Source organism: Carcharhinus amblyrhynchos, chromosome 17, assembly GCF_965287045.1.
Source record: "Carcharhinus amblyrhynchos chromosome 17, sCarAmb.v2.hapA, whole genome shotgun sequence".
Classification (NCBI taxonomy): domain Eukaryota; kingdom Metazoa; phylum Chordata; class Chondrichthyes; order Carcharhiniformes; family Carcharhinidae; genus Carcharhinus; species Carcharhinus amblyrhynchos.
The window spans coordinates 48,235,312-48,258,082 of NC_137340.1; the positions used below are offsets into that span (position 1 = coordinate 48,235,312).

General features: G+C 44.1%; 1 protein-coding gene across 1 annotated transcript in view; it reads right to left on the reverse strand.

The window, feature by feature from the left end:
- hpse2 (heparanase 2) overlaps positions 1-22,771 on the reverse strand; it is a 290,363-nt gene that overhangs the window by 164,842 nt on the left and 102,750 nt on the right. The gene's annotated exons all lie outside the window — the stretch shown is intronic.

Genomic DNA, 22,771 nt, shown 5'->3' on the forward strand with positions numbered 1-22,771 from the left:
TAAAAATTGACTGCAAAAGCTTCTATATGTGAAGAGAAAAAGACCAATAAAAATGTAGATCCCTTACAGTTAGAATCAGGTGAATTCACAATGAGCAACAAAGAGGTGGCAGACCAGCTGAATTTTGTCTTCACAAAGGAGGATACAAATAACCTTCCAGAAATACTAGGGCACAGAGAGGCTTGTGTGAAGGTGGAACTGAAGAAAACCCTTATTAGTCAGGAAATTGTATTAGGGAAATTGCTGAGATTAAAACTCAGTTAGTTCCCAGGGTCTGATGTACTGCATCCCACAGTACTCAAGGAAGTAGAAATAGTGGATGCACTGGTGATCATTTTCCAGCAATCTATAGACTCTGGAAGAGTTCCAGTGGATTAGAAGGTAGCTAATGTGAGCCCACATTTTAAAAAGGGAGAGAGAAACCAGGGAATTATAGGCCAGTTAGCCTGACATCGGGGAAAATGCTGGAGTCAATTATTAAGGATGTAATAACTGAGTATTTGGAAAGTGGTGACAGAATTGGTCCAAGTCAGCATGGATTCACTAGAGGGAAATCGTGCAGGACAAATCTTCTCAAATTTTTTGAGGATGCGACCAGTATAAGGGTGAACCAGTGGATGTTGTTTATCTGAACTTTCAAAAGGCTTTTGACAAGGTCTCACACAAGAGGTTAGTGAGCAAAATTAAAACTCATGGTATTGGGGGTAATGTATTGATGTGGATAGAGAAGTAATCGGCAGACAGGAAACAGAGAGTGGGAATAAACAGATCCTTTTCAGAATGGCAGGCAGTGACTAGTGGGGTACTGTAAGGTTCAGTGCTGGGACCCCACCTTTTCACAATATACATGAAAGATTTGGGTGAAGGAATTGAATGCAACATCTCCAGATTTGGAGATGACACTAAGCTGGGTGGCAGTGTGTGCTGTGAAGAGGATGCTAAGAGGCTTCAGGGTGACTTGGATAGGCTGGCTGAGTGAGGAAATACTTGGCAAATGCAAAATACTGTGGATAAATGTGAGATTATCCACTTTGGTGGCAAAAACAGGAAGGAAGATTATTATCTGAATGGTGGCAGTTTAGGAAAAGGGGAAGTGGGTGTCATGGTGGAACAGTCACTGAATGTTGGCATGCAAGTACAGCAGGCAGTGAGGAAAGCTAATGGCCTTCATAGCAAGAGGGTTCGAGTATATGAGTAAGGCTGTCTTGCTGAAGTTATACAGGACCTTGGTGAGGCCACACCTTGAGTATTGTGTGTAGTTTTGGTCTCCTAGTCTGAGGAAGGACATTCTTGCTATTGAGGGAGTCCAGCAAAGGTTCACTAGACTGGAGTGGCAGGACTGACATATAAAGAGAGACTGGATTGACTGGGTTAATACTCACTGGAAATTAGAAGAATGAGAGGGGATCTCACAGAAACGTATAAAATCGTGGTGGAATTGGACAGGCTAGATGAGGGAAGAATGTTCCTGATGTTGGGGAAGTGCGGAACTCGGGGTCACAGTCTAAGAATAAGGAGTAAGCCATTCAGGACCGAGATGAGAAAGAACTTCTTCACTCAGAGAATTGTGAACCAGTGGAATCCTCTACCTCAGAAAGCTGTTGGGGCCAGTTAGTTAGATATGTTCAAGAGGGAGCTGGACATGGCCCTTGTGGCTAAAGCGATTAAGGGGTATGGAGGGAAAGTGGGGGCGGGATACTGAAATTCCATGGTCAGCCATGAACATATTGAATGATGGGACAGGCTCAATGGGCTGAGTGGCCTACTCCTCCACCTGGTTTCTATGTTTCATGCACACCACTTGCATATGGGAAGAGAATCACCATGAGGACACCTTTAGAGAGTTCACAACCGCCCAAGTATAGTTTGGGGATGGTGAACATTTCAACTTTATTTTGTTTAACAGAAGGAATAGGAGCAGGAATTAACCACAAAGCCTTCGAGCCTCGTACTTCGCTCAATAAGATCATGATAGATCTTCTTCCTGCTCTCTGTATCCCCTGATACCCTGAGTGACCAAGTATCTTGTCTACCTCCGCCTCAAAGATACTCAACAATGGAGAATCCTGGAAAGAAAATTCCAAAAATCCAAAACCTCTGATTGAAGAGATTTCTCCTCCTCTTGGCCCCTTATTCTGAGACTTTGTGTTCTGGATTTCCCAGTCAAACCCCTTCAGAATCCTGAAATAATTCCTCAGAGACCGGTGTGCCTTCACCAGATTCCCTTTATTTACAAACTTGCTGCAACTGTATAGGGCACTGGTGAGGCCGCAGCTGGAGTACTGTGCGCAGTTTTGGTCACCGCACTTGCGGAAGGATATATTGGCCTTGGAGGGAGTGCAGAGGAGGTTCACTAGGCTGATACCGGAGATGAGGGGGTTGGACTATGAAGAGAGGCTAAATAGACTGGGCCTGTACTCGTTGGAGTTTAGAAGGATGAAGGGGGATCTTATAGAGACGTATAAGATAATGAAAGGGATGGATAGGGTAGAGGTAGTGAGATTCTTCCCGCTTAGAAAGGATAGCAGGACTAGAGGATACAGCCTCAAGATAAGGGGGGGGAGGGTGTGCAGTTTAGATCGGAGTTGAGGAGGAACTTCTTCACTCAAAGGGTGGTGAATCTCTGGAATTCTCTGCCCGTTGAAGTGGTGGAGGCTACCTCACTAAATATATTTAAGTCAAGGGTAGATGGGTTTCTGATAGACAAGGGAATTAAGGGTAATGGGGAGAAAGTGAGAAAGTGGAACTGATCCACTTCAGATCAGCCATGATCTTATTGAATGGCGGGGTAGGCTCGAAGGGCGAGATGGCCTACTCCTGCTCCTATTTCTTATGTTCTTATGTTCAAACTCTATTCCACTTCGAAGAGAGATTCAGGTATACCGTCAGAATCTGGAGTATCAGTAGCCTTGATACTCCTCAATAATATATACAAGTTAGACTACCTGATTAGGCAGGCAATCAGTACCTCAATCAGGGAGCTCATACTTCAAGAGGCCAACCTCGTGGGTCTCACGGAGGTCATTGCAGTGTGTTTATGAGGAGATCGCCTCTCATTCTCCTAAACTCGAGAGAGAATTGGTCTGATTTACTCAGCCTGTCATCACAGGTCGACTCTTTCACGCCAACCTTCGCTGTACAGCCTCCAATGCAAGTATGTCCTTCCTTAAATATGGAGACCAAATCTTTGCACATATCCTCGGTGTGGATTTACCAAAGTCTTGTACATTTTTTGATTCTTGGTTGGGATGTAGTTGTCATTGGCAACACCTGTTGCATATTGCTAACTGCCCTTGAACTGAGTGACTTGCTAGGCCATTTCAGAGGGCATTTAAGAGCGAACCACATTATTGAGGGTCTGGAGTCACATGTAAGCCAGACCAGTTAATGATGGGAGACTTTCTTCCCTAAAGTGAACCTTAACAATTTTAACAATTGAATCAAAGCAAGAAAGTTTATTTATTAGTTACAATAGGCATAATTAACCCTCCATGAAGTTACTGTGAAAATCCCCCAGCGCCTGTTTGGGTATACTGAGGGAGAATTTAGCATAGCCAATCTACCTAACCAGTACATCCACACAGATAGTGACCCAAGCTGTGATCCCTGGCACTGTGAAACAGCAGTGTTAACCACTCTGTCACCATACTGCCCCTTTTTTTCTTCTAGTCCTCTAACCCCTCACAATAAAGGCCAACATGCCATTTGCCTTCCTTATTGTTGCTGTGTTTCTTATATGAATACACACAAGTCTATCTGAACGTCAGAAAAATGCTGGAAAATCTCAGCAGGTCTGACAGCACCAGTGGAGAGATAAGAGAGCCAATGTTTCGAGTCTGGATGACCCTTCACGAGAGCAAAGAATGCCTGCTGAGATTTTCCAGCATTGTTCAGTTTTTGTTTCGGGTTCCAGCATTCACTCTGCTTGTATCTGTCTGAACGTCACCATTTAAGAAGTTTGCACCTTTTAAAAATTACTCTGCTTTTCCTGTGACCTCACACTTGCTCATGAGACTCAATCTGCCACCTTACTGCCCACTCACTTAAAACTGTTCATGTTCAGCCAGAGAGTGGTGAACCTGTGGAACTCTTTGCCCCGAAGGCTGTGGAGGACAAGTCATTGAATGTCTTTAAGACAGAACTAGATAGATTCTTGATTAATAAGAGGTGATGGGGAAAAGGCAGGAGAATGGGGATGAGAAAAATGTCAGCCACGATTGAATGGCAGAGCAGACTCGATGGGCCGAGTGGCCTCATTCTGCTCTTTATGGTCTTATGTTTAGGACTGTAAAATCCCAACCACAGCTAACCGAGAACTCATTAGTTCCAGTACATGGGGAGCGCTTTGGGGCTTACGGGAAGTTTTATGTAAGGGTTTCTGTTCTTTATCTTCCAGTTTGCTGACTTTAAAAACTTGACCTCAGAGACAGTGAGTGCAATGATCAGAGAGACATTGGCCACTCTCACTAGCTGTGGGATTGTGACATCCTGACCGCAGAGGCCTCTAGTTCTCATTAAATAGAATCTGTCTCCATTCCCGTTTCAAATATCACCCTCACTACGTCAGCAAGAAACTGCAAATTGACAGGTAGTAGTTTTGCTGGGAGTTCCGTGCAAAACTTTGCAGGGACATTAGCTACTTGGAAACAGTGTTAGAAGCAGTCTTAGAAGCAAACAGGAAAATAAGGCCCTTTTTCTCTCTGTTTTGCTTCAAAACGTTTTCCAATTGGTTGAAAGAAAGGTTTGTTGCAATGCTGCAGTAATTACTCTGTACTTTGGTGTTCTAGGGAGATGATCTGACTACAAACTGCTCTGAGTTTTCAAGATCATTTGAAATCTGTATTCAATCCAGTGAACTGGATTCCAGTATTTTTAGCCTGTGCAGTGATTAAATCCGTTTAAAAGATTTTGTTTATTGAATATTGGTTTGATTGGAACGTCTGATATGTATTTGTTAAGCATTATACATTATAGAGGTTGTTTTGTTTCTTGTTTATAATTGATTAAAGTTCTTGCTAATTTTTTTTGCTGTACATGTTAACTATATTCTTAAATAAACTTTGTTGATAAGAGCTCTCTACTGGGTCTTTTGAATCATACTTGGAATGAAACATCTCATCTTTATCCTAGCCAAAGTCAAGATGCAAAACTCATGATTTAGGCAGGCTCCATAGAACATTTTGGAGTTCCTAACCTGAATCATAATACCATCTTAAATTGGAAATTCTTCAGCCGTTCATTCATTGTCGCTGGGTCAAAATCCTGGAACTCCCTTCCTAACAGCACTATGGATGAACCTATATCTTGTGGACTGCAGCGGTTCAAGAAGGTGGGTAGGTAAAGAATGCAGCCAAGTATAGATCCTTGTAGGACACCAGAGTATCAATTCAAATGAAACCAGGCAGGTGCTGTCCCACCCAACCAGACAACAATGGAGAGAGGCTAGTTGGTGCAGAAGGCTATGGTCAAAGGCTGCAGGCAAGGTGGGAGGGATAGTCTACCTTTGTCCCAATCAACTAGAATGCCAATTGTGACTTTGGTAAGAACTGTTTCAGTACTGTGAATGGGATAGTGTCAATTGTGAGCAGGACTCGTTGTGACTGGTAAGCAAGGCTAGTGGTGAGGGGAGCTACTAGGTTTCAGTGAAATCATAATGAATACAACTCCCACTATTAGCGCACTGTTAATAGATATTTTTCTTTCCTATTACTCTTACTGTGTGGTCACATAGACTAACCAGCTCTTAATGGCAACTTTTCCACTTTTCAATATATTTTATATGATGTTTCCCCCTTTCCTCTACATACTTTCTGTTATTCTTTAACTTGTTTCTTTTTGTTCTTGATTTTACATGTACATATCCCTCATTCTTTTCCCAACCAATTCTAATTTCATTCCCTCCAGTCCGTCAAACAATCCATTTTTCTTTCTTCAGGCAGTTCCAGTATTTTAAAAGCCCATCTCCCCATTGCCTGTAATTGCCTCTCTGAAATGGCCTTGCAAGCCACTCAGTTCAAGGGCAACTAGGGATAGGCAACAAATACTGTCCAGCCAGCAATATCCATGTCCCACGAATGAATTAAAAAAAGTGCTTAATCACTATTCTTGCTTTATCAGAACCTCTCACTAGAAGAAACAGTTGGGATTCAGGGTGCAGAGGAGATTCATTAAGTTGCTTTCGGAGTTGAGAGGGTTGGCTTATGAGAAGAGATTGACTAGACTGGGACTATACTCATTGGAATTCAGGAAAATGAGGGGAAATCTTTTAGAAACATATAAGATTATGAAGGGAATGGGCAAGGTAGAAGCAGGGAGGTTGTCTCCACTGGCGGGTGAAACTAGACCTCAGGCATATGGCCTCAAAATAAGGTAAAAAGTCTGACAACACCAGGTTTAAGTCCAACCGATTTATTTGATAATAGACTCACAAGCTTTCGGGTTAGCCCCTTCGTCAGGTGAATGGAGAGTTCTGGCCTCAGACAGAGCATATAAAGCACAGACAGTTTACAGATTACTGATTAGAATATGTGAGACATTGTCGGCCACTTTAAGACTTGAATAGCAGGTTAGGTGTAAAGATTCGCATTCTAATCAGTAATCTGTAAACTGTCTGTGCTTTATATGCTCTGTCTGAGGCCAGAAGTCTCCATTCACCTGACGAAGGGACAAACCCGAAAGCTAGTGAGTTTACTATCAAATAAATCGGTCGGACTTAAACCTGGTGTTGTCAGGCTTTTTACTGTGTTTACCCCAGTCCAACGCCGGCATCTCCATATCTCAAAATAAGGGGAATAGATTTAGGAGTTGAGGAGGAACTTCTTCACTCAAAGGTTGTGAATCTGTGGAATTCCCTGCCCAGTGAAGCAGTTATGGCTACCTCATTGAATGTTTCTAAGGTAAGAATAGATAAATTTTTGAACAATAAGTGAATTAAGGGTTATGATGAGCAGGGGGCTATGTGGAGCTGAGTCCTTGGAAAGATAGCCATGATCTTATTGAATGGCAGAGCAGGCTCGAGGTGCTGGATGGCCTATTCCTGCTCCTAGTTCTTATGTTCTTATGATCAGGATACAAAACTGATAGAGATGTCAGGACCCAGCCACCTTTCGGCTGAAGATAAGTTTGATATTCTTATTTGGAATTGGCGTGTCATTGTCCGCAGGTTTGAGTTACAGTTATACTTCACTGAGCCTCTCAGTTGCTTAAGAATTATCTCCAGGGAGGGATTCACGTTTACAAGCTCAGTAGGCAGCCTGTCACATTTTACAATGGAATATAATTTAGTGTAGATAGCGACTCCAGCTACCCCTGCCAGGATTGGGATTGTCCTGATTGTTTGCCGTCTCCTCGTACTGTAGTCACCTAACTTTATTTATGAAAAGAAATGATAAACATAGTGAAGATAACTGATAAAAAGAGTAAAGGAACTAACGGGTGGATCTTCTTGTTTTTGTAACTAGTTATTGGGCAGAGTGCCAGGTGGAAAGTTGGGTGGAGAGAGTCTCGGAAAGGAGCCTGCCCACATCTCCAACCATTCAAATATCATGGATAGAAAATTAAGTCGACTTCATAAATCTTCTTCCAACTATTAGTTTCCTCTCTGTATTTTGACAAGTGAATATTCATATGCTTACAGTTTGTTGTTCTTCAGGAGGGAGAGTGGATTGAAGGACGTGGTGAGAAGCTAGGTAGCATTTCCTATTCAAAAGGAGCAGCTGTTGAACCTAATGGCTTTTCCCTTGATATAAATATTCATCTAAAATCCTTACAGTGCAGAAGAGGCCATTCGGCCTATCAAGTCTGCACCAACTAAGATCTGACCCAGGCACTCTCCCCCACCCTATCTCACAGAATACTACAATGCAGAAGAGGCCCTTTGGCCCATCGAGTCTGCACTGACACGTGCAAGACTCTGACCTGCCCATCTATCCCAACACCAGCACTTGACCCATAGCCTTGTATGTTATGATGTGCCGAATACTCACCCAGGTTCTTTTTAAAGGATGTGAGGCATCCTGCCTCCACCACCCTCCCAGGCAGCGCATTCCAGACATCTGGGTAAAATGCTTTTTCCTCAAATCCCCCCAAGCCTCCCATTTCTCACTTTTAACTCATGTCCCCTTGTAACTGACCCTTCAGCTCAGGGGAACAGCTGCTCCCTATCCATTTTGTCCATGCCCCTCATTATGTTGAACATCTCAATTAGGCCGCCCCTCAGTCTTTTCTGCTCTAACCTAAGCCTATCTAACCTCTCTTCGTAACTTAGATGTTCCATCGCAGGCAGCAACCTGGTAAGTCTCCTCTGCATCACCCCCAGTTCTTCCTATAATGTGGCAACCAGAACTGCACACAATATTCCAGCTGTGGCCTCACCAAAGTTCTACACAATTCCATCATGACCTCTCTGCTTTTGTAATCTATACCCCGATTGATAAAGGCGAGTACGCCATATGCCTTTTTCACCAGCTTACTTACCTGCCTTTCCGCCATAACCCCGTGCATTTACCACGGCTAATCCACCTAACCTACACTAAGCAGCAATTTAGCATGGCCAACCAACCTAATCTGCATATCTTTGGACTGTGGGAGGAAACCCACGCAGGCATGGAGAGAACATGCAAACCCCACACAGACAGTAATCCAAGGCCAGAATCGAACCCTGGTCCCTGGTGACGTGAACCAACCACTGTGCTACCATGCTGCTGCACCCCCACCACCCCAAACCCGCATGTATGTTTGAATAAATATCATTCTTGTGTAATCAGCACACAATGGCATTTACCATCACGTACAGGGCACATACATGACTTTCACTTAGATCCTAGGCATACGTTCGAGAACTGGAGAATCTAACAGAGCCTGAAGCCATTTCTGTTTCCTCCCTCATCTCTATAGGTAATGAACCCTCTGCAATCCTGTAAGTCTAATGTGTGCTGAAACATCGCAAAACACTACTTGATACTATGTTATTTGTACATTGGAATCTAAATTGGCGACTAATTGTGATCTGACTACAGAAGTGTGTCATCTAAGACTAACAAGATAGTTCATTTAGAACAGAAAGCAATTCAAAAAACACCCATTCACAATTCCACGCCAGAATTAAATCCAGGTCCCTGACACTGTGAGCCTGCAATGCTAACCACTGCGCCGCCCTTAATTAAGATGTAACACAGAATAATAGCCCAGTTCATTTGCTGCCAGTTTTGTTAAATTTTTAGTGTATTAAAAACCTCCTTGAGAGACTAAAATAATATGGAAGTGAAATATTTCAAATCCCTGTTCAATTTGAGATACAAAGCCATGACATGTTTCAAACTCATGAGAATATGTTGAAGGTGCAGAGTTCAAATTGATTCTGAGGTGCAGAGTTCAAATGCACAAGGTAAATTAATATAATAAAAATAAGCAGTATAAAGTAGAGAGTTCCAGATTTCAGCTACCTTCTGTCCAGCTACTACTCTCAATGGCGTGGCTAAGGTTATAACTCCTTGATCTTTATTTTCCCATGAGAGGAAATTGCTTAATCTAATTTTGTGGGATAATGATCCCGATACACAGGCTTTCTCACCAGGACCAAAAATCAAAGGGCTGAATATGAAGGTTGGCCAACTTATTCACAGCCACACAGATTTTCCAATCATTAAATTTATATCTGAAGGTTCTGCACCAATTGTACGATCAAATAATTCTATTTTAATGGGCCATTCCATTTGCTTTTTGGACAGAGTTTCTGTTCAGTCAGTTTTCCACACCAGTGCAAAGTCAGAATCGAGGCCCACGGGCAGACTGAGCTCACGGTGGCACAGTGGTTAGCACTGCTGCCTCACAGCACCAGGGGCCCAGGTTCAATTCCCAGGTTGTCTGCGTGGAGTCTGCACATTCTCCCCGTGTCTGCAAGTGTGCTCCGGTTTCCTCCCACAGTCTGAAAGATGTGCTGATTAAATGCTCCCTCAGTGTGCCTGAATAGATGCCGGAGTGTGGTGACAGTAACTTCATCGCAGTGTTAATGTAAGCCTACTTGTAACAATAATAAATAAATTCCTAGGTTTCTGCTGGAAGAACTGAAGGGGAATTGGATCATGTTCCGAGTACCACCAACTTTCTATTTAGACTTGAACTTAGAAGGCTTCTCACATCTAGAGAAGCACAAGACAGGTGAAACAGGGCTTACATCTGTTTTCTCGAGCTTATTTTTCCTGGCAAAAATCATTGGTCTGTGGTCAGAGACTTACATCTTGTGGGCTGCAACTCTGTATCAAACATAGCTGATCAGGAGTCTCTCCCAATCTTACCAACTGCCAAAGGCATGTTGGAAAGATTTACAGGTTAATAATCACACTCATTTCGCCGTGTTATAAACCCACCACCTTCAAGTCCTGATGCGGGACTTGAACCCAGAGCTCCAGGCATAGAGATAGGGGCACAACACACTGAACCCCAAGACCCCCTCGACTTTCCATGGCTGAAATCATTCTCCATTATTCACTGCAACAAATTAGATTTAGATATATTTTCATAACACCACATCCTGCATAAAAACCTCTCCCAATACCAACCATAGTTACAGCAGTATGAATGTGACTGGATAAGTTCCATCGTAAATATAATTCCAAGGAAGTATCCAAAGTGGCAAAAAAATAGAGAACTACCTGTGGGTTGATTCATGTAGAATGTGTTTTCAGCATAAATAGATAAGGTGCAAGGTGGGACGTAGACACGGGGGGTGTTCCAACTCAACTTTAACCCACTTCCTAGAAGCACTAACCGCCCAATGCAAATCTTCTCCACAATCGCCAATCAGCATTGTCACTCTGCTAGATGCTTGCCTTCACTCAAATACAGAGAGTGTCTCCCTGAGGGTCCCTTTCTGGAAACATTGACTGCTTGATGTAAATTTTCCCTGCAATAGCCAATAAGCATCTACTGCCTTCTGTTTGGTGTGTATGTGGAATGAGCTGCTGGAGGAAGTGGTTGAGGCAGGGACATTTGAAAAGTACTTGGACAGATACATGGATAGGAAAGGTTTAATGGGATATGGGTCAAATGCAGGCAAATGGGCTTAGCATATATGGGCATATTGGTTGGCATGGACCAGTTTGGGCTGAAGGGCCTGTCTCTGTGCCACAGATTCTATAATTCAACCCAACTCATCTCCAGTTACCCTGCTCTTACCAAGCCCTCAGAATTAATGGGGGATTAAACAAGTGCTGTAGATCACTCTGTAATACCCTTCACATGTTAAATAATTCATGCCTGAGAAGGTGTGTATTCCCTAGGTATAAGTTGAAAAGAAAATTAATAGAATTAACAAACTAATGATAGCCACACCTTGCAAGCACTGCTTGACATAACAGAACACCACCATGCATTTACCGAACCCACACATCTTGGGACACTAAGGGGCAATTTAGCATGGCCAATCTGCCTAACCTGCACATCTTTGGACCATGGGAGGAAACCGGAGCACCCGGAGGAAACCCACAAACACAGGGAGAAAATGCAAACTCCACACAGACAGTGGCACAGTGGTCAGTACCAGGGACCTGGATTCGATTCCCGGCTTGGGTCACTGTCTGCATGGAGTTTGCACGTTCTCTCTGTGTCTGCCGGGGTTTCCTCCGGATGGTCCGGTTTCCTCCCACAGTCCAAAAAATGTGCTGGTTAGGTGCACTGGCCATGGTATATTCTCCCTCAGTGTATCCAAACAGACGCTGGAGTGTGGCGGCTAGGGGATTTTCACAGTAACTCCATTCCAGTGTTAATGTCAGCCTACTTGTGACACTAATAAATGAACTTTAAATGGTGACCCAAGCTGGGAATCGAACCCGGGTCCCTGGCACTGTGAGACTGCAGTGCTAACTTTAGTGCCACCATACCTTGTTCTAGAGGAACATTAATTACAGCCACTTTTTCAACCAAACCCCCCCAATATCTTGAAGATTTGAGTGGCTGGAGATTACAGACACAGAGAGGATCGAGGCATGAGAATGAGGATGAGAATTTTAAAATTGATGCATTGTATGACGAGGACCCAATGGAAGTTGGCGACCACAGGGTGATAGGTGACCAGCTGGGATCAGTGCAAATTGCAATGAACCATTGAAATAATAGAGATATGGAATGGATGAGAGTTTCGGATGATCATGGCCTCAGGGCAGTACAGTGGTTAGCACTGCTGCCTCACAGCACCAGCGGCCTAGGTTCAATTCCCGGCTTGGGGCACTGTCTGGGTGGAGTTTGCACATTCTCCCCATGTCTGCATGGGTTTCCTCCAGGTGCTCTGGTTTCCTCTCACGGTCCAAAGATGTATGGGTTAGGTTGATTGGCCATGATAAATTGACCCTAGTGTCAGGGGATTAGCAGGGAAAATTGTGGGGTTACGGGGATACGGCCTGGGTGGGATTGTGGTCGGTGCAGACTTGATGGGCTGAATGGCCTCCTCTGGCATTGTAGGGATTCTATGATTCAGCAGCAGACAACATGAGGTAGGGATGAATCAGGAAACATCACAAGGGTAGAAATAGATGGCCTTAGAGATGTGAATTCTCCTGCATGTGTGAGCACCACACATCTATCCCGCCCAAGAATCAGTGAAGATGTCACTGATGTGACGAAAGGTGAGCAAAGCTCATGAAGAAAAAATAAAGAGGCTTCCCAAGTCTTCCACACAGCACAAAAACTTGGGCTATCTACAGACGCCACTGGTGAGGTACCAGCAACCCTGTCTGAGACAAGACTCTCTGCATCAGCTGGCAGGAGAGGTGTACTAACATCAGGAACCAATAGCAACTGCACTGAGTCCATGATCATCCGAAACCAACTGTGGCTTGGCCGTGTGCTTAGGATAATGTGGAGATACCAGCGTTGGACTGGAGTAAACACAGTAAGCAGTCTTCTTACATGTGCTTAGGATGCCAGAGTCCCAACGACCAAAACAAATCTTCTTCACCCAGCTCAAGGAATGAGAGGAGGAGAAAGAAAATGCTTCAATGGTACCCTGAAGGCTTATCTCAAGAAATGCAACATAAGCGTTGCTGCCTGCTAGACCATTCTACCCACTGTCTCACATTATCCCTCAAATCTCTCTGTGTCTAAAAACACAAGCTGTTCTTGCCTTTTGAATCCGCTATATAATTGGCTTTTGCTGGTGACTTATTCTTTGAGTAAAACTTTCCAGCTCACTTCTGACTTACACAGTGGCATGATGGCACAGTGGTTAGCATTGCTGTCTTACAGCACCGGGGGCATGGGTTCGATTCCGGCCTTGGGTGACAGTGTGGAGTTTGCCAGTTTCCTGGCACAGTCCAAAGACATGCTGGTTAGGCTGATTGGCCATGCTAAATTGCCCCTTTTGTCTCAGTGGGATTAGAAGGGTAAATACATGGGGTTACGGGGATAGGGCCCAGGTGGGATTGTTATTGATGGGCCAAATGGCGTCCATCTGCACTGAAGGGATTCCATGATGTCACCAGACCAGAAGCCCAGGCGAATGTTCTGGGGACATGGGTTCAAATCCCATCACAGCAAATATAAAGTCAGTTAATAAAATCTGGAGTCAAAAGCTAGTCTCGGTAATGGTGACCATGTAACTATCATCAATTGTAAAAACCCATCTGGTTCACTATAGCCCTTGAAGGAAGGAAACCTGCTGTCTTACCCAGTCTGGTTTGCATGGACTCCAGAGTCACAGCAAAGCGGTTGACTTCTAAATGGACTAGCAAAACACTCAGTCAAGGATTACAAGAGATAACAAATTATTTATTAGTGTCACAAATTGGCTTACATTAACATTGCATTGAAGTTACTGTGAAAATCCCCTAGTCACCACACTCCGGCGCCTGTTTGGGTACACTGAGGGAGGATTTAGCATGGCCAATGCATCTAACCAGCACGTCTTTCGGACTGTGGGAGGAAACTGGAGCACCTGGAGGAAACCCATGCAGACACAGAGGGAATGTTCAATCACTCGAGCCAGGAATTGAACCTGGGTCCCTGGCACTGTGAGGCAGCAGTGCCAACCACTGTGCCATCGTGCCACCCAATGCTTGCCTCACTAGCAATGCCCACATCCCATGAAATAATAGAGATGAAATAGGATGGGGGGGAGGCTCGTTCACATCAATAGTGTGAATGCTGTGTAATTTGCACCGTTAGGTACTATGCTGCTCTGTAGAAGTTCATCTCGGCGCTCAGAATGTAAGTTAAAAAGCTGTCTTTTAGGAGCCATTAGCTGTGATAAAGGCACATGCCCCCGTCTGAATCCTGGATGTGTGTGTTTTTTACACTGTAATGAACCATTCAGAAAAATGAATCAAATTTCCAAAGGCAACTCTATTGAGGATGCAGCAAAGACATTCCTATGTCAATGAACTTGTAAAATCACAAATAATTACCTTGTAAATATGACATTTGTCCCTTTAAGCCTGAGTGCTTGAAGGAAAATACCAGGAAGGAACTATACAAGCTCATTATAGTCCAACATTTTTTACTAATACGTATTGGAAAAGTACTAATTCATATGTCAACGAGCTGGCTACTTCTGCTGATTGTCTCCTTAGCCGCTCACAGTAATGTAAGTTTGACTTTTTCTATTCGTATTTCTGCCTTAATTATACACTTTGAACATTTCTTTCTTACAGCCTGAGGCATAAGCCAGGTGTTTGTGCATTAGACGCGATTTAAAAAAAAGCTCGCAATAAAGCGAGGGGAAGGGAGCTACGGAAAATTCCTATCATTATATTTTTCCCCTCCTTTGGCAAGACGCGTGAAATTAAAACTGAAATTTGGACTTGGGGTTTAAATGCTGCATCGTAATTTCTGGGAAACCGAGGAGGGGTTGAGGAAATCTTTCGCCGGTTATGCATTCCCCCAAACACACGTCACTCACACAATAAATTGGCCTTGCATACCTGGTAATTACAGGCTTTCCCAGGTACTGCCTCAGTGGTTATAGCGACAGGCTCATGGCAATCGCTCGGAGCATGCTGTGGGCACTTACACAGGCCAAAAACAAAAGAGATGGCAGCAGTTCAAAGGAGTTTAGTTGGTTGACAACTTAATACTACATAATTAGAGAAAGCATGGCAAGAAAACAGCTTCTCCTTTGCTGCAGTGCGGATCTTCCGAGTTCTTAAGGTTTGCTGAGTAAAAGTTTAAAGTTTACTTATTAGGATGACATAGAATCCTACAGTGTAGGAGGAGGCCATTTGGCCCATCGAGTCTGCACTAGTTACAATCCCACCCAGGCTCTATCCCCATAACCCCATGCATTTAATCTTAATCCCTTGACACTAAGGAGCATTTTAGCACAGCCAATCCACTTAACCTGCGCGTCTTTTTGTGGGAAGAAACCGGAGCATCCGAAGGAAACTCATACAGACACGGGGAGAATGTGCACAGACAGTGACCCAAGCTGGGAATCGGACCCAGGTCCCTGGCGCTGTGAGGCAGCAGTGCTAGCCACTGTGCCACCGCGCCACCTACGCATGTCAGACAAAACACTTTTCTTTTTTCGCTCTGCTCTCATTTGTTTCTACACTAACTTTAAAGCCTATTAATTAGTGTCACAAGTAGACTTACTTTAAGACTGCAATTAAGTTACTGTCGCCACACTCTGGCGCCTGTTCGGGTACACTGAGGGAGAATTTAGCATGGCCAATGCACCTAATGAGCAAATTCTTACATTTCCCCAATCAGAATGTAAACCGATTGTGCCAGGAATGTTTATTGCTGCCGATTTGAATAAATTAGTTTTATGGCTTGCCAAACATAGAAGCTACGTTGAATCTAATGACCTTGTGTCCCCGGGTGTACATTCAGAAAGTTTGCTGGAAGTATCCAGCAGTGCAAACAGGGCATTTTCATCTAGTTTAATGAACTTAAAAGAGGCTCTGGCTGGATGTTTAATATTAAGGGAAGTAATACACAGATTGTTTTCAGATTTTTTTTTCAGACACCAATTATAAATCATTTTAGCCAAACTATCTTGTGGAGTGAAGTCACGCTGTGCAATATCAGTGCACAACTGCATTTGACTGCTATTAACGGAGGTAACGGCCCAGTAAAATAAACAGATTAATGCTTCTTATGAAATCTGGGGGCATGGGAAGATAAATGATATGTTAGTCTTTATCGTAAAGGATTGGAGTGTAAGAGTAAAGAGGTTTTACTACAATTATACAGGGCTTTGATGGGGGGCCATAGAATCCCGACAGTGCAGAAGGAAACCATTCGGCTCATCGTGTCTGTACTAACCATATTCTCCCCCAGGCCCTTTTCCCATAGGAATATACCCTGTTAATCTCTTGACACTAAGCGCAATTTAGCATGGCCAATCAACCTAACCCACATATCTTTGGAGTGTGGGAGAAAACTGGAGCACCTGGAGGAAACCCACACAGACACGGGGAGAATGTGCAAACTCCACACAAGCAGTGACCCAAGGCCAGAATTGAACCCAGGTCCCTAGAGCTGTGAGGCAGCTTCTGTTTTCGCTGTAGTGGATATAAAATACTCCAGTAACAGCTGTCAATCCAAAAGGTGAGAGGAAGAGGGGACCTTGAGGAAATTATGATCATGAGGGAAGCAGTATTTGATTTGATTTGATTTAATTTATTATTGTCACATGTATTAACATACAGTGAAAAGTATTGTTTCTTGCATGCTATACTGACAAAACATATAGTTCATAGAGAAGGAAGGGAGAGAGTGCAGAAGGTAAGTTTACAATCATAGCTACGGGTGTAGAGAACCATCAACTTAATGTGTGGTAGGTCCATCCAAAAGTCTGATGGCAGCAGGAAAGAAGTTGTTTTTGAGTCGGATGATACGTGACCTCAGACCTTTGTATCTTTTTCCCAATGGAAGAAGGTGAAAGAGTGTATGTCCAGGGTGCGTGGCATCCTTAATGATGCTGGCTGCTTTTCTGAGGCAGCGGGTAGACAGTGTCAATGAGTAGGAGGCTGGTTTGAGTGATGGACTGGACTTTGTTCACAACTCTTCGTAGTTTCTTGCAGTCTTGGACAGAGCAGGAACTATACCAAACCGTGATACAACCAGAAAGACCAACACTGAATTTTCTATGGTGCACCTGTGAAGGCTGGTGAGAGTTGGAGTGGACATACCAAATTTCCTTAGTCTTCTGAGAAAGTAGAGGTGCTGGTGAGCTTTCTTAAATATAGTACTGAGTACTTTCTTAACTATGGTGCTGAGTACTTTCTTAACTATGGTACTGAGTACTCTCTTAACTATGGTACTGAGTACTCTCTTAACTATGGTACTGAGTACTTTCTTAACTATAGTGCTGAGTACTTTCTTAACTATGGTACTGAGTACTTTCTTAACTATGGTACTGAGTACTCTCTTAACTATGGTACTGAGTACTCTCTTAACTATGGTACTGAGTACTTTCTTAACTATAGTGCTGAGTACTTTCTTAACTATGGTACTGAGTACTTTCTTAACTATGGTACTGAGTACTTTCTTAACTATGGTACTGAGTACTCTCTTAACTATGGTACTGAGTACTTTCTTAACTATAGTGCTGAGTACTTTCTTACCTATAGTACTGAGTACTTTCTTAACTATGGTACTGAGTACTGTCTTAGCTATGGTACTGAGTACTTTCTTAACTATGGTACTGAGTACTCTCTTAGCTATGGTACTGAGTACTTTCTTAACTGTAATACTGAGTACTTTCTTAATGATAGTACTGAGTACTGTCTTAACTATAGTGCTGAGCACTTAACGATAGTACTGAGTACTTTCTTAACTATGATACTGAGTACTGTCTTAACTACAGTACTGAGTACTGTCTTAACTACAGTACTGAGTACTGTCTTAACTACAGTACTGAGTACTGTCTTAACTATAGTACTGAGTACTGTCTTAACTGTAGTACTGAGTACTGTCTTAACTGTAGTACTGAGTACTGTCTTAACTATAGTACTGAGTACTGTCTTAACTGTAGTACTGAGTACTGTCTTAACTGTAGTACTGAGTACTGTCTTAACTGTAGTACTGAGTACTTTCTTAACTGTAGTACTGAGTACTGTCTTAACTGTAGTACTGAGTACTGTCTTAACTGTAGTACTGAGTACTGTCTTAACTGTAGTACTGAGTACTGTCTTAACTGTAGTACTGAGTACTGTCTTAACTGTAGTACTGAGTACTGTGTTAACTGTAGTACTGAGTACTTTCTTAACTATAGTACTGAGCAAACTGGTGGAGCTGTGGGCTGACAAGTCTCCAGGTCTTGATGGGCTTCATCCTAGGGCTTTAAAAGGGGTGTCTAATGAGGTAGTTGATATGCGGGTGGTAGTTTTTCAAAATCTGCTGGATTTTGGAAAGCTTCCATCATCCATCAGAATGAGAAGTAGCAAATCTGTTCAAGAGGGGAGGGAAGCAGAAAATAGGCAGCTATCGGCTAGTTAGCTTGCTGTCTATCGTGGGGAATGTGTTAGATTCTATCATTATAGCTGGAAACTTGTAAAAACTCAAGATAATTAGAAAGAGTCAGTATGTGAAAGGGAAATCATGTTTTTTGAAGGAGTAACGTGTGCTGTGGTTAAAGGGGAACAGTTAAATTTCCAGAAGGCATTTGATAATGATTCCGGAGATCAGGGGTTTGTCATACGGTGAGAGATTAAACAGTTTAGGCCGTTTCTCTCTGGAATTTAGAAGAATGAGGAGAGATTAAATTGAGGTATACATGATAAAAGGTATGGATAAAGTAGACGTGCAGCGGATGCTTCCTCTTGTTGGACATTCTAGGACGAGAGGTCACAGTCTTAGGATAAGGGGTAGCAAATTTAAAATGGAGTTGAGGAGAAACTGCTTCTCCCAAAGGGTTGTGAATTTGTGGAATTCACTACCCCAATGTGAGGTGGATGCTGGGACAGTGAGTAAATTTGAGGAGGAGTTAGACAGATTTTTAATTGGTAATGGGTTGAAGGGTTATGGGCAGAAGGCAGGAAAATGGGGATGAGGAGCATAGCAGCCATGATTGAATGGCGGAACAGACTCGATGGGCCGAATGGACTAATTCTGTTCATACGTCTTATGAACTTGAGTGCCACATCAAAGGTTATTGCAGAAAATATCAGCTCATGGTGTAGGGGGTGATATGTTATCATAAAGTGAAGATTGGCTGGCTGGCAGTAAACAGAGTATGTATAAATAAGCAATTTTCTGGTTGGAAGGATGTGACTTGTGGAGTCCAGCAGGGATCTGTGCTGGGGCCTCAACTTTTTACCCCTTACATCAATGACTTAGGTAAGGGAGCAAAGTTGTTCAAGTTGGAAGTTGTTCAATATGGCAGGGTATTATTTAAACAGGGAACAACTGTGGGATTCTGAGATGCAGAAGGATCTATGAATATGAGTCACATAAAGTTAGGCTGCAGGTATAGCAAGTAATTAAGAAGGCACATGTAAAGTATCCTTTATTATGAGAGGAAGTGCACACAACATTGAGGATCTTATAGAATCATAGAATCCTACAGTGCAGAAGGAGGCCATTCAGCCCATCGAGTTTGCACTGACCACAATCCCACCCAGGCACTATCCCCATAACCCCATTCATTTACTCCAGCTAGTCCCTCTTACACTAAGGGGCAATTTAGCATGGCCAATCCATCTAACCCACACATCTTTGGATTGTGGGAGGAAACTGGAGCACCCAGAGGAAACCCACGCAGACATGGGGAGAATGTGCAAACTCCACACAGACAGTGACCCGAGCCGGGAATCGAACCTGAGTCCCTGCCAATGTGAGGCAGCAATGCTAGCTACTGTGCCACCGTGTCACCCTATGCTTCAGTTACACAAAACATTGATGAGTCAATCGCTGTCTGTGTGGAGTCTGCATGTTCCCCCCATGTCTGTGTGGGTCTCCTCCAGGTGCTCCAGTTTCCTCTCACACTCCAAGGATGTGCAGGCTAGGTGCATTGGCCATGCTAAATTGCCCCTTAGTGTCTCGCGATGCGTAGGTTACCGGGATTAGTGAGGCAAATGTGTGGGGTTATGGGGATAGAGCCTTGGTGGGATTGTTGTTGGGGCAGACTCAATGGGCTGAATGGCCTTGTTCTGCTCCGTAGGGATCCAAGATCAGTGTGGTTTAACAATGAGGCTTTAAAGGATCCACTCAGCCCTTTTCTTGTAATTATTTCTCCACACTCCCCCCTCCCACCACCACATCATTCACTCCCTCCATCCTGATCACTCCCTCCTCTGTCGATCATGCTCCAAGCCCTCGCTGGTCATTTTCCATTGTCCTGATCACCTCCCTCCCCCTCCCAGTATCTATCTGAATGCTGCACATCCTGAGGTCACTTTGCAAATTGATTTGCCCCGGGGCTGTCTACAGGCTCACTCACCCCCATTTAAACCAGGCCCAATGTCAGGGTCAGGGTTTACAGGATGCTGAGGTTTCTCTCTCCACATGTATGTGTGTGTGTGTGTGTGTGTGTGTGTGTTTGAGTGTATGTGAGTGTGTGTATGAGTGTGTGTGTGTGAGAGTATGTTTGAGTGTGTGTGTGTTGTGTGAGTGTTTGAGTGTGTGTGAGTGCGTGTGAGTGTGTGTGAGTGTGTGTGTGAGTGTGTGTGAGTGCGTGTATGAGTGTATGAGTGTGTGTGTGAGTGCGTGTATGAGTGTATGTGAGTGTGTGTGAGTGCGTGTATGAGTGTATGAGTGTGTGTGTGAGTGCGTGTATGAGTGTATGTGAGTGTGTGTGAGTGCGTGTATGAGTGTATGTGAGTGTGTGTGAGTGCGTGTATGAGTGTATGAGTGTGTATGTGAGTGTGTGTGAGTGCATGTATGAGTGTATGTGTGAGTGTGTGTGAGTGCGTGTATGAGTGTGTGTATATAAGAACATAAGAACATAAGAAATAGGAGCAGGAGTAGGCCATCTAGCCCTTCGAGCCTGCCCCGCCATTCAATAAGATCATGGCTGATCTGTCGTGGCTCAGTTCCACTTTCCCGCCCTCTCCCCATAACCCTTAATCCCTTCTCTTATCAAAAACCCATCAACCCGCTTCTTAAAAATATTTAGCGAGGCAGCCTCCACCACTTCAACGGGCAGAGAATTCCAGAGATTCACCACCCTTTGAGTGAAGAAGTTCCTCCTCAACTCCGTTCTAAACCGCCCCCCCTTTATCTTGAGGCTGTGCCCCCTAGTCCTACTATCCTTTCTGAGCGGGAAGAGTCTCTCCACCTCTATCCTATCCATCCCATTCATCATCTTATACGTCTCAATGAGATCTCCCCTCATTCTTCTAAACTCTAACGAGTACAAGCCTAGTTTATTCAGCCTCTCCTCATAGCTCAATCCCCTCAACTCCGGTATCAGCCTAGTAAACCTCCTCTGCACTCCCTCCAGGGCCAAAATATCCTTGCGCAGGTGCGGCGCCCAAAACTGCACACAGTACTCCAGCTGCGGCCTCACCAATGCCCTATACAGCTGCAGCAAGACCTCCCTACTTTTATATTCAATCCCCCTTGCTATGAAGGCCAGCATCCCATTCGCCTTCCTGACCACCTGCTGCACCTGCAAGCTGGGTTTTTGCGACTCATGCACAACGACCCCGAGGTCCCTCTGCACCGTCGCCTGCTGCAGTTTTTCGCCACGTAAGTAATAGTCCTTCCTACCATTCTTCCTACCAAAGTGGACCACCTCACACTTGCCAACATTAAATTCCATTTGCCATTTCCTGGCCCATTCGCCCAGCCTATCTAGATCCTTCTGCAGACTCTCCACACCCTCCGCACAATTTGCCGTTCCCCCAATCTTGGTGTCATCAGCAAATTTCGACACCCTGCACTCGGTTCCCTCCTCCAGATCATCTATATAAATGGTAAATAGCTGAGGCCCCAGCACCGACCCCTGGGGCACCCCACTAGTCACCATCCGCCAATCCGAATAGCACCCATTGACCCCCACTCTCTGCCTCCTATTTGACAACCAATCCTCTATCCATGCTAACACCCTACCCCCAACTCCATGTCCCCTGACCTTTTGCAATAACCTCTTGTGAGGTACCTTGTCAAACGCCTTCTGAAAATCCAGAAAGACCACATCCACCGGCTCTCCTCTATCCACTGCCCTAGACACATCCTCATAGAACTCCAGTAAATTTGTCAGACACGACTTCCCTTTAATGAAACCGTGTTGCGTCCGCCCTATCAAGCAATTCCCTTCAAGATGCCTCGCAATTTCCTGCTTAATGATGGATTCTAACATTTTACCTACCACAGACGTTAAACTAACCGGCCTATAATTCCCCGCCTTTTGCCTGGCACCCTTCTTAAACAACGGCGTAACATTAGCCGTTTTCCAATCTTCCGGCACTTCCCCAGAATCCAGCGACGTCTGGAAAATAACCACCAAGGCATCCACTATCACCTCCGCCATTTCTTTCAGAACCCTCGGATGCATTCCATCCGGTCCTGGGGACTTGTCCACAATCAGCCCCTCCAGTCTGTGAGAGTGTGTGTGTTGCGTGAGTGTTTGAGTGTGTGTGTGAGTGTGGGGCGATGTGGGGAGTACGATGTTAAGAGGAAGCTGTTGATGTAGATTCCGTTGTCCTCTCCGCTTGAGGCCTGAACAGGGCTATTTTCACACTATTCCAGCATTGCCTCTGGCACGCAGTCTGTATCAGCAAGCTACATAGCCCAATTTCTACACTACTGAGTTCATAAAAAACATAAGAACTAGGAGAAGGAGTAGTCCATTTGGCCTCTCGAACCTGTTTCAATAAGATCATGGCTGATC